Below are 13,108 nucleotides of genomic sequence, written 5' to 3'. Positions count from 1 at the left end.
AAAGTAATAATAACAATAATAACTACAGCAACAATAACAACAATAATAGCAATAGCCCCAAAAGACAGCTCCGGGAGGGCTGAAGTAGCCCAACTCGGTGGCGGAGGCACCGCAAAAGGCTGGGGGAGTCCAGAGAGAAACAGACACCCCCTTCCAGAGCAGATGGTCTTCCCATCCCCCGGTACGCAGGCCAGGAGGGGGCAGGCGGCGGTGGCCGGGGTGATGCGGCACTCGACTGGCCGGACTCTGGCCCGCTGGGCTGCGTGGGAGTGATGCGAGCTGAGAGATGCCTCGATCCCCCAGGGGAAGCTGCCCTGCGATAGCCCGTGGCCCTTGGACCTCTTCGTGTCCGCACCCCTTGTCCCCGCCCATGTTTTGGGTTTTTTCCCCTCGGGGATTCAAGCGCCGAAGTGCTCTGGAAGGTCGCCAGGGTGTAGCGCAGCTCTGATTTCACACCTCGAAAAGGAGAGGGAGCCCCTGCCGCATCTCAAGGGCTGAGCACTGAGAGGTGGGGGGAAGCATTACTCCAACTACAGGATTTTGGAGAGAGATGCGTGCAGTTTCCACTTCACAGTTGCACAGCAAGCCCTTTGCATTTCAGAGACAGGTGAATGGGGCATCATGTCCCAGGTATGGGACATTTTGCGGTTTCCTGAATATCGGGGCGCATTGTGTTGAGTTGGGTCCTGGGCTGGTCCCAGTCTGCAGAAGAAAGGGGCACGCACCCCTTTGCCCCTAAAAGCCTGGGGGCAAGGACCTTACAGAAGGGAGCGGAGCTCGAGCCCTGTTTCCAGGCAGGTGGGAAGAGGAAAGCGAGAGCAGCACCCACAGCCATTCGGCCCCGGGGGATGCCAGGGCCACTGGACTGCGCTTCTCATCCACCGCCCCAGTGAGATGGGGTCGGCGGGGACCGGCGACTCCTGCGCGGCGGCGGGGCGGGGCGCGCTCAATGGGCCGTGCGAGGCGCGCTTCGCACCGCCGCTCCCAGCGCCAGCCCGCGGTGTACAGTTAGCGTCAAATTACAACAATTAACCGGGCACCGGAATTTAATTACCCGACCCTGCCCCTTCCCCACCCCTTTCGATCCCGGGGACGACGCGAAGCAAAGGCAGCCCCGTGCCAAACGGGCGAGGGATGGGGGACGATGTGTAAAGATTTCGTGGCTCTGGAGCGCGGCTGCCTCTCCTTTCCCGGCTTGGCAGTCGCCCTGTTTCTTCAAGTCCTCTCCAGGAGGCGGCAATTTTGTCCCCGTAAGGACTATTTAAAATACTACCTTTCCCTACTATTTTGCCGACGGGACAGGGGAATTAATCCTATTTTAAACTGGCCTTAAGCGAAACGTACTCAGTAAACTTGGGTGCCACTTTTCTCCCGGTGGGATCTTTCCCTTCTCCCTGACTCCAGCGCTCCCCACAGAGGGTTAAATCTCCCGGGTCAGGGCCAGCTTTCATGGCCCAGCTCTGTCCCTCGGTACTTGGCAGAGAGGCGGCCCCAACACAGCCAGCCCGCCGGGCGGGAGTCGAGCTTTCGGGGCTACGGGCAGCCCTTGCTCGCATCGGGCTCATCCATGATCTTTTTTTAGCCTAGGGGGAGAGAGCATGGGCTGGACCCGCTGCAGATCCCGAAGTTGTGGGGCGCTCCTTTTTCCCTCCCTGGGGCATTTGGTGACCGCATTTCGGGGAGTGAATTCGACTTCCCTGCCCCGGCCGCTTAGAGAACACCTTTCCCTCGCAGCCTTGAGGGCAAACCCGGCCCGTGTAGAGGACTGAAATCGCCGCACCCTGGGCTCCTGTCAACGCTGAAGTGTCAGGTCTGCCTCGTCCTGCCTGCCCTGCCGTCTGCCTCCTCCCTGTGCAAAAGGAAGCTGAAGCTGAGTCAGCTTTTCTCCCTAGTCTTTTAGCGCAAAGAGACATGCAGCTTTTTTATTTTTTATTTTTCCTCGCCCCTCTGTGTCATTCCGTCTGGTTCACAGCTTGGAGGTGATTTGGCACGTGGATCCGAGAGAGTCACCGCGGAGCACTCTGCCTCTAAGTTATTTCCGATGGACGCGCTGTGTGTCACAGTGCGAGCAGCAGACCGGGCAAAGCCCTGCCCGCTGCCATTTCCCTCCACGGGCAGCATCCTTATGGCCAAAGAGTCACACCCTTTTCCCAGCGAGAAAGTGGGGAAGAGATGCTCTTGGGGGGCATTACCCTTTCCGGCTTCGAGGTTCCCCAGCCGGTTTGAGTTAGCGACAGGTCTTCTCAACCCTGACTATCCCCACCAACCAAGCCCTCAGCTGCACGACAGATCTTCCCTGCTCTCTCCTGCCTGTACTACCTGTCCACGGGGCGAGCCGCAAGCACACCGCGATAAACCCGGCTGCCCATTCTCTGTGGGGAGTTTAGGGTTATTTATCCTTCTCACTGCTGCTTTTCCCTTTTCCCTGCCCCTGTGCCGCCCGGGTGCGGACAAGCTCAGCGCGGCTGATTTCCGCCGGATCACTGACACATAAATAGCTTCGGGTTTTTTTCCCCTGAAGTAATTTTTGGCAACAGCCGGTCTGCGCCCGTGGGGCCACTAGCAGCTTAGTCAGTCCAGGGCCGGCAGAGGCGCAGCTCCATGCCGTCCAGAACACATTCTACAGAGTGGACGGGCATCTTCGGTCGGCAGAGGGGTGGGCTTGCTCCCGGCGGGGTCGGGAGGAAAGACCCTCCGCCTTCTCTGCACAGCCTGAATTCCCAGCGTCCGTATTTTTGAAGGAAGAAAGGAGAGGTTCAGGTTGGTGTGGGTCTACCTCGGCTTTAGAGGAGGGAAGCGGGACGGCGGCTCACCTTAGAGCAGAGATGGGAGCAGAAGAAAAGAGGTAAAAACTGGCAGAACATAAAAACCTTAACATTCCAAAGCCTAAAAAAAAAAAGAGGAAAAAGAAGAAGAATGAGTGTACGGACATTCCCCGCCCTTCCTCGTTCGCACTTTGCGGTCCAACATGATTCAATTAGTCTTGGGAGGCCGGTGCCGGAGAAGGGGAGGTGCTGCGTCTCGGCTGTTAGCGGAGAGGCTTTTGCTCGGTTGATCTGGGGGTTTGTGTCTTGTTTTTATGCCCTGCTGCGGGGAAGACGGCTCCCCGAGTGGGGTCTCAACCCTGCGGCCACTGGATCCGGGAAGGCCATCCCATGAGCGACTTGGGAAGCTGAGAAGGAGAGAAAAGCCAGGATAAGAGAAGAAATCCGTACGCGTTCGCCTGTCACCGCATTGTCCACTGTGCTGTCTCCTGGCTATCAATTTTAGCAGAGTTTGTTTTCTTTCAAGCTCGTTTTCCACGAGAGAGAAACTCACCGAGTGCAACAGGTCGATTCAGTCCCTCCCGGGATCTCAGAAAAAAATGTCCCTTCCCTGCCCTTGCTCCTCAGGCCCTCCCCGTCGCGACTTTGCTCCGGGACACGCTTTGGAGGGGCATGCGGGACGTCCCGCGTGGAGAGGACTCGGAATCGGCGCTCCTGCGCACCCTCCGCGGAGGAACGGAGGGGAGGAGGAGGATGCTGTGCCCCTGAGTTACGACACTGTGGTACCACTCTGCGCGTCCTCTGCCGCCTCCCGTCACACCCCACACCCCCTTCCCCTTGACCCCCGGCCCTGCTTTTGAATCCCCAGAGTGTTGTCAGGTTTCTGATCAGACTACAATTCAGCATATAAATAGCTATAAATACATATAAATAGCTATTTTTTTCAATGTCAAATGGCGGGGCAGGAGAGGTGTATGAGTCCAATTTTTTGGAAGCAGGATGAAAACTTTTTTTTTGGGTGGGGGGGAGTGGAATAAAAAGCAAAGTTTTTTCCAAGGAGCACGTGTCTCTCACCTGCTCCTTTAATATTTATTTGCTAAACTAACTACACCAAAGCAACTAAACAGGCAAAACCGGCAAGTAATCGAGACTTAAAACTGAGCACGCGCTGCGGTGCCAATGCAATCCAGCTACCGAGGACTGGCCGGTGCTTGCATGAGCAACCACATGGTACGAATTCCCATGTTGTAGACCTCGTAGAGAATGGTAACAGGTACATTTTGCTTACTAGGTACCTCTTTCTCAACCTAGGCCCTTTAGGGCTGGGTACTGTCATTGCCATCTTCAGAAAATGAGCTTCTAAAAAGGTCATCCCTATGAATAAAGTAAAACTCTATGAATCATCTTTTTTGATTACTTAAGGAGTAGTTGTATGGTCTCAAATACAAACATTTGTGAGGAATTTTCCTTTTTTTTTTTCCTTGCAAAACACAATAAATTCAGGTTAAAGACACCAAGCACTTTTGTCTTTAGAAAAATAAATCTACCCACTGCAAGCATGTCAGGATCTGGTTATTTGTTCACTGCAACCTGATTGCTTTTTTCTTTTGTACATGTCCTTTTCTAAACAGACAAAACTCACCCAGTTTTAAGAAAATAGTTGCATTTGCAGTGCAGACATAAAATTGGAGTATTTTCTGGGCAATTCTGATTGCTCACATGTCCACCAAAAAGCTTTTGCATTTGAATCACAGGCAACTATTTTGCCAACAATCTCATAGCTGCAGTACATTGCAGTTTTACTGATCATGCCACCCCAAAATAACTACAAATAAGTTTTATTTTACATTTATTTTCAATTTTCATCTATATTATTGCCAGATGAAATCCAGCAAACAGTATGCTGCCTAAATGCTCAATGAATTCTGCTTGATTAAAGCATTATTGCTAATTATAAATGTTCTAGGAAGGGCTGCTCTTCTCCAGGTGAAACTTCACTGCCTTCACTACCCCCCTGTCCTAAAATCCACTGATGCAACTGCACACATCCACCCAACTGCACATATCCTGAGTAAGAAGCACAAGTTACACTCCAGCGTTAAGCCTCTACATCAGGAGTTTTTCTTGGATTAAGATTTCAAAACTGAGCCCATAATAAGATATGCCATAAAACCTCAAACAACCCTCCTCCCCCAGGGATATTTATCTTACACATTTAATTGCCCAGTAAAATAAATTCTGTATGTGTACACTTATATGGGAAAGATTTTGATCTGGTAATTTCGGTGTATCTTCTGATCTGTAGCAGCTTAGAATGACATCCTTAAAAACTGTGGAGAAGCAGAAACTGTGCCCTGCTAAATAATGCCTATTCAGCTGCTAAATATTTACACATAGGCAGGAATGAGCTTTCCTTGTAATGCTATCTCTTAACTCTATATTAGCATTCAAGAAGAAAAACAAATGCAAGTCATTTAAGCATAGGTCAAATCCCTGCTTCTGCTAAAGCAAATAACAGAGCTCCACTGACTTACATGGAGCAGAATGGGGCTCCTTCATGTTACCTCCATGTTACATTAACCCTGTCGTTTTTATAATGACTTCCCTCTCACAGCAGTCACTACTGCATAATAAGGTTCAACAAACCCTCAAGAAGTGCAGTGTTATTAGTTTATCTGCTTAACAGATAAGTAAACTGATGTAAGGGAAAGATAAGGAATTTCCCCAAGGTCTTGCAGCTGGTTTGCTGGAGATCAAGGAAAGGAAAGGAAACCAAGAACTGGAACTGAACCAACCACCAGAACAGTATCCGTTTCTCCAGTTGCTGGTGGCAACATGTCCCATAGCCAGGAAAGCAATATTAAGAGGAGGAACAGGAGTCAGGATCTCCACAAAACAGGCCGGTTCCAATCAGATATGTAGCCGTGCTCTTTGATAGCTAAACTTGGGCACTCACATTTGAAACTCTCAACCTCTCCAATGATACTTTGGTGTTGCATTCATCCTGGCACAATATGATATAATGGAAGTGGAATTTCATTCTTTAGTGCATTGAATAAAACATCCTAATAAGACATGTTTAAAAAACAAAGCCTGGTGTTACCCACAGCAGAGTTTAAATAAAATCTACTTTGATATTTCTATGCTAACACTGGAACTGCTGTCTGCAAGGCATATATTTTAAAGTGTCAAATAATTACAAAAAGACGTATTACTGGAAAATGACTGTTGGAGGCTCTGACGTCCAAACCAAAATTAATCTGTACAAAAAAAAATCTGTATTTTTTTTTTAACAAGGAATTTCCAAAGCAGTAGTCTTTAATCTAGCCCAGCTTGTATGCAGCTGCAATACATTTAGCCTTTAACATTAGCTCTAGCCATTGTCCTAGCACATGTCTACACCCCACAACACTTTATGGGATTAAAAGCAATGTTGTATGGCTAGAGCAACTTGTCACTAAGATATATATCACTCAGTGGAAAGTAAAACAAAACAGCGAACAACATGTTTGGGTTTTTTTTCCCATGGTAGTTTATACTGTGGGTCCAGTTTGCTTGGCTCAGTTGTGTTTATGTGGTATTTTATACCAAAACGTCCTGTGTGTCTCCCTGACAACTATGGAGTAAAACCTCTGGAGGTGAGTGAAAGAGCAGGCTGTGCACTGGATAATCTGGTATAATCGTTCCATAGTGCCACTGAAGGAATACCAACCCGCTATATGTATAATCTAATCGCAGTCAAGAGCTGATGTAATTGCCCTTGCACCGGCCTCCTCCCTCTGTCAAAGGGAAATGAAGGTGCGGTTGGATGTGCACCCACATTACAGCTCTCCTGAGGATTTTCACCTTGATGTCCAATCCAGTAGCTGCTGTCACCACCATGCCAGATCCAGCTCACGAGGACAAATTGGTGGGACAGAGGTTCAGGCCATCATCTTCACATCCAGGAACACAAACAGTTAGTTGGACACTGGACAAACAAACTTTTTATTTTTCAGAGGGTGGTATTACCATACTGATACAATGCCAGTCTCCCAAATTCATCTGGGAAATTTCTCCAGAACAAGTGCCGTGCAAGGACGAAGCGATGCACTCCCTCCCACAGGAATCAGACCCCCACACCTGGGCACACCCCATCTCTCTTTAGGACCCCCCTTGGGAGAGGCACGGAGTTATTAGCAGCCAGCAGCCACCCGAGCTTGTTTATACCAGGCAAGTTTAAGCGATTGCGAAGCCCCAGTGCGTTTGCAAATTAAATCAGTCTTTAGCCGATGAACTGCTCCCTTAAAGCTGCTCGCTCCAGAGCCAGAGCGAAACCCTCCGACTGCACCGGCTGGAGAGCAAAGCAGAAAAAAGGCTTAGGCTTCTTTTTCTAAGACTTGGGCGCCCCTGTGTGTCTCCTTTTTGGGAAATTCCGTTGAAGAACAACCCCAGGCGTTTCTGCCACTAATCTAGCGCCAGAAACACCGTGCTCGAGGGTGGGAGAGCTCTGTAAGGACATCCTGACTCTAACTTGAGTTGTGCCATTCTGCTCCTTACCTCTCCTCCTTTAGATGCTGGAATTGCCTTCTTTGGCAACTGTATCCAAAGTGACTAACGTCTTTAAGGCACCACTTCCTGGAGTCAGGACATTTATCATCAGCTTTTCTACAACCCCGTACCTCCCAGTATGCACAAAGTCCAGACTAGAACGAGCCTTAAACATGACAAACTGGAGGAAAACAAAACAAAAACCAAACAAACAAAATTTTAAAAAGCATTTGAAGAATTTTGGGCTCTCAAAGGGTCATACTTACAAATGAGACAGGCAATAAATGGGAAATACATGTCTGGATCTCTGCACCTGGGTTCCAATACAAGTAATTTTTCTTCAAAGGTGAAGACAGAAGCAGAGGAAATTTGACACAAAAATTTAGCAAAATCCTAAGAGGAATCATAAATATTTTTCTGTGTGGTAGTTAGCGTTATTTATCCCATATCTTCAAGATAACTGGGACATAGATGAATGAAGTGAATTGCCTCAGGACATGGGGATGTGGCAATACGGCTGGACATAGAGGAAGGCAATCCAGTTAGGCTGAGTTCTGGCAAGATTTACTCTGTTGAAGGCCCTGTTACAAGTGGGCTCTGCAGAAATGAGACTCCTAAGCCTTTGGCACCTTTCCTGTCTTCCAGCTGTCGGTCTTTATTTCAAAACATGTAAGAGATGTGCAGGTCTGAGGGGTGCAGTGTTTATTTGGGGCAATTTAAAAAACACACACACACTCTGCGAAGTGTCACTGGAAAAATATGGCATGCAAACACAGACAGGCTATCACTTGCCCCAGAGTCAGCATCACCTGCTTTACACTCAACTTCATTAACCTGGAACAGGCCCTTCTCTCCTGACACCCTTGCCAGCCTTTAGACAGATGGCCCCAGCTGTAGGCGATGTAGACCTGCCCTGCCTATATTTATGGGCAGGTGGTTACTCTGCCTTTGTTTCCTACCTGGAGTGCTTATTACTACTTTTGCCAGATCTTCCATGATGGCCTTCCTTGTCAGAGGTAAATCTGGTCCCTTGGGCAACAGCTCCCCACACTATCCCAAAAGACATCCCTCCTCTGCTTTCCCCTATTTCTTTTTCTGTTTCCACCCTTCTCCTCCTCTTGCACGGTATTATCTTCCCCCACCAAAGCTTTTGGTAAAGTACACTGCTGAACTTAAGTAGCCAGCCTGAAGGGAAAATTAAGGAGTTGCTTAAATTGAGGGACTTGTCCTGTGAAAGGACTCAGGACATCCACCTGGCTGCCTGCGTCCCTGTTGGATATAGGCATGTGTTAACCCTGTCTGGTCTTGCATTTCAAACCCCTGTGGATTGCATTTCAAAACTTGGGAAAAGCTGTCACTGAATCTTCTTTTAGACCCATTAAGGAACCTAAGCTTTGTTAACAGTCTAATGTCTATGTGGACCCTCCCCAAGAGAAAAGCCTTCCTTCGTGTTCCTGGGAATCCTGCTCTTGGCAGCACAGCCAGTTGGATCATGGTCTTTATCTCAATGGGATGATGCTCTTTTGCTTACCTCAATTTCCTGCTCTTCTCTCACAGAGGAAAAGTGGTGCTTCTTCATTTTGGAAGGGCAGCACTGGTTGCAAAAGCTAGTGAATGAATGTGAGGGGAAACTCAGCCCTGGGATTGTATGAAATTTATTTCCAGCACAGGAAAAGAGTTTCTGTGTTTTCCCCTACAACAGGGCTCATTAACTAAATAGGGGATATATATCTCACTTGTGATGGAGCACAGCACAAATACTGCTCCTAAGGGCTATAAGCCCCAACTGCCAATGCTAATGGATCATGTGTTGGCTTGACCCGGTTTACAGGCTGTTGATTGCACATAAGAATTTAGAGCATGAACAAAAAATTGTCCCATAAATAGGCTGTCTGCATTTTAAACTAAATTAGCCCCACTGTGAATGGCCTCCTCTACTGAATTACAGCATGACTGAGCCTGCGTTGGGGATTGAAAGGGATTCATGTGGCTGGTTAAGAGCAACATTATTAAGATTATTATTGGGGGCTGGATCAGTCCCAATAGGAATGCAATTTTTCAGGACCTTTGAGCTACAATTATGTGTGACAGAAGAAACCTAAGTAGCTGATGGCAGAAAGTATTTGCTCTTTATGGCCATGTAACTCACATACAAGCAGACAGGGCTTAGGGCTCTGACAGACAGGTTATGGTGAAGCTTGCTGTACTGGTTGAAGATGTTTCCATCTCCAGCCACTCACTCCAATAAAAGAGCTGGCAGAAGGGAATTGGTTCCTGAGCCTCAGTTGCTCTGGGTAGAAGCTCAGCACCTCAGGCTGTGGTTTCACACCACAGAGTTCAATGACAAAAGCAGCCCTAAGGGATTCACACCCTCTTCCTCAGCCTCCAGTCAACTTTTTGCAGACCTGCTGGACTGATTCAGTTTGTTACAGTAAAAGAGACAGAGAGGGGAGGATTACTCGTCCCCTACAAATTTGAGCAGATCAATGCCTGAAACTGCTTACAGCCTGACCCAAGCTCTCTGGCCAACTAAAGACATAGGATGGGAACAGCCACCAATTTTAAAAACTTGACCTTACCTTAAACTGCTGCAGAAGGTGTTTTTTTCCTGCCTCGCTTCCATTCCTGTGCCTGGGAAGTGGCTTAGCAGCTGCTGGAGAGCCTGCTTGAAGCCTTTTGGACAACGAGAGCACTTGCCCTTACAAGCTATCTCTTCTGGCTGGACTGTGCCCTGCAAGAAAGGAGACAAAAAGCATGTATGAGATTGGAGTGGAAGCAGCGTGGAAAAGAGTGTTCGGAATAGTATGAAATTTTGCTTGTGTTCATCTCCAAGTTCACCCCAGCCAGTTTACATGCGGCAGAAAACACTACCCCTTTATAATGGGTGACTACCTGCAATTTATTGGAACTGCGCTGTTGCTAAACACATGGAGTAGCGATGTATTAACACATTGTAAAAGGCTGTTTGATCACCATGGGATCCCAGATGAGCTAACAACAGAAAATAAGCCATGATTCACAAATGACTCATTTCAGCATTTCTCTTTGATGCAGCAGTTCAAGCAAGCCTTGTCTATGCACATTCAAATGAGTTCACTAAATAGTCATTGAGCCCAGCCGTGCTGTGCTTACAAAGTAATTTTTTACATAGTGTAAGTACAGTTTTTAAGCATAAAAATTAGGCAATTTCTAGCAAGCCGCGCCAATGCGTGACTCCCAGTCACTCCTGCTGACAACTCCTGACGCTGAAAACCTCGACACCAAATATTAATTTCCCACGATTCGAATCCTCCAGATGGGAGAGTGCTGAGAAATCACGCCTCGTGAATTGGACATCTCCTTTCAGGCTGAAAAGTACAGCAAAGGGATGCGATATCCCAGGGGGAAGCGTTTCCCACGGCCTCTCCACGAACTTGCCCGCTCCCGCTTTGCCTTCTCCGTACCCTGCCCGTCTGCCGGCGCTGCGAGCCGTCCTATTCTTCCTCCTCTTCCTCCTGCTCTCCCCGCTCTCCTCTACCGGCCGCGATATTTTAGCCAGCATTGCCATCCAGTGGCACAGGGGACAAATGACAGCGGAGGCTTGCGGATAGAAGGGGAAACCTTCTTTAGTTTAACGGCAATACCCTGCGGTGATGCGGCTTTGACAGGTTGGTCCAGACTTGAACAGCAACCTGAAGGCTGGAGGTAATATATCATTTATTGACAGCTTGGAACATCGCTGTTTAGTACCAGCAAACTGGATGTTGCAGTAAAGGCAGTGAACATCTCATGTTAGCAGGGAAAGTACCCATCCCATTTCAGAGAATGCCTGTCAGTGGATCCTGCTTATATTGGCAGTTTTGTGTTGTGGGTGTTTGTTCTGTCGTTTCATTTTTTTCCCAGTTCTCAGCGCTTTAATAGTCAGAAGTTTGCTTTATTATTCCTCTATAGATTGCAGAACTGAGTAAATTATACATGGTCCCTCTAACACACTCAATCTGGTAATAATTTTGTTTTCTCAGATGTTGCTAACCAGGATGTTCCCCAAAACCTCAGGCATTAAGTAACAAGTGTAGAAGACTTTCAGTAAAATACTCTGAAAAAATATAGGATCTTTCTTTTCCCAAGAAGACTTGCAATATTTATATTGATTTAGTCTATCACAGAACATGTCTATCACTCACCCTTTCTTCAGGGTGTAGCCATGATACCGTTTCTTGTTGCTGAGAGGGAAATCCTCTGAATTAATAGGGTTGCAAATGACCAAAGCCCAGCCCAAAGGTGCCATTGATGGCCATTTTTCACTACTAGTTGGATAAAACCCCCTGAAAACCGACTGCTTGGGATTAAGTGATGTAATTTATCGTCAGTCCTGGAGGTTAATCAATGCAGTGCTCATCTGGAAGTGTTGGAAAGAGGATCCAGGGAACTATAGGCCTGTTGGCCTGACCTCGGTGCTAGGGAAGGTTATGGAACAGATTATCTTGAGTGCAATTACACAACACATACTGAACAATCAGGAGATCAGGCTTAGACAGCATGGGTTTAAGAAAGGCAGGTCCTGCTTGACCAACCTGGTCTCCTTTTATGACCATGTGACCTGCCTAGTGGGTGAAAGAAAGACTGTGGGTGTTGTCTATCCGGACTTCTACAGCACTCTCCTGGAAAAGCTGACAGCCCACAGCTTACTTAGGGGGTAAGCTTTGCTGGGTTACCTTTGCTGGGTTAAAAACTGGCCGGATGATTGGGCCCAGAGAGTGGTAAATAGTGCCACATCCAGTTGGCAGTCAGTCACTAGTGGGGTTTCCTAGAGCTCAATATTGGGGCCAGTCCTGTTTAATATCTTTATTAATGATGTGAATGAGGGGATCAAGGGCAGCATCAGTAAGTGGACAACACTAAGTTGGGTGGCAGTGCTGATCTGTTGAAGGGCAGGAAGTCTTAGCACAGGATCTGGATAGGCTGGATTAATGGTTCAAGGCCAACAGTATGAGGTTCAACAAGACCAAGTGCCAGCTCATGATCTTTGGTCACAACAACCCCATGCAATGTTATAGGCTGAGGGCAGAGCAGCTGGAAAGCTGCCTGTTGGAAAATGACCTGGGAGTGATGGTCAACAGCTGGCTGAACATGAGCTAGCAGTGTGCCCAGGTGACCAAGAAGGCTGATGGCAGCCTGGCCTGTATCAGAAATAATGTGGCCAGCAAGATTAGGGAGGTGATTGTCTCTTTGTACTTGGCACTTGTGGGGACACACCTCAAGTACTGTGTTTAGTTTTGGGCCACTCACTGCAATAAAGACATTGAGGTACTGGAGCATGTCCAGAGAAGGGTAGTGGAACTGATGAAGGGTCTAGAAAGTAAGTCCTATGAAAAGCAGCTGAGGGAACTGGGGTTTTTTAGCTCGGAGAAAAGGAGGCTCAGTGGGGACCTTATGACTCTCTACAACTACCTGAAAGGAAGTTGTAGCCAGATGGGGGTCAATCTCTTCTCCCTCTTAACAAGTGACAAGACATGAGGAAATGGACTGAAGCTGTTCCAGGGGAGGTTCAGTTTGGATATTAGGAAGAATTTTTTCACTGAAAAGGTGGCTAAGCTTTGGAATAGACTGCCCAGGGAAGTGGTAGAGTCATCATCCCTGGAAGCGTGCAGGAAATGACTGGTCATGGTGCTTAGTGCTATTGTTTAGGGTGTTTGGTCAAAGTTTGGACTCCGTGATCTTGGAGATAAAGCAGAGGGGCATCAACAGACATGGTGTGCTTTTAGATCCAATGAAATAGGATGTAAAACACCATAAATTTCATGCTGTACACACAGCAGCATCACTGGAGCTTA

The 13,108-nt window shown here is 47.8% G+C and overlaps 1 long non-coding RNA gene across 2 annotated transcripts; it reads right to left on the bottom strand.

The window, feature by feature from the left end:
• Positions 1-1,947: 1,947 nt before the first annotated feature.
• LOC139670829 (uncharacterized) lies at positions 1,948-10,802 on the bottom strand. Of its 2 annotated transcripts, XR_011697579.1 has the most exons (5): positions 10,739-10,802; positions 9,875-10,026; positions 8,827-8,902; positions 7,305-7,476; positions 1,948-3,172 (listed from the first exon to the last, which is right to left on the bottom strand). It is a non-coding gene; the product is annotated as an uncharacterized lncRNA (long non-coding RNA). The 2 variants fall into 2 exon arrangements; XR_011697580.1 differs by lacking the exon at positions 8,827-8,902.
• Positions 10,803-13,108: the final 2,306 nt, after the last annotated feature.

This window comes from Pithys albifrons, chromosome 4, assembly GCF_047495875.1.
Source record: "Pithys albifrons albifrons isolate INPA30051 chromosome 4, PitAlb_v1, whole genome shotgun sequence".
Taxonomy (NCBI): Eukaryota; Metazoa; Chordata; class Aves; order Passeriformes; family Thamnophilidae; genus Pithys; species Pithys albifrons.
This window is presented reverse-complemented; position numbering and strand designations above follow the sequence as displayed.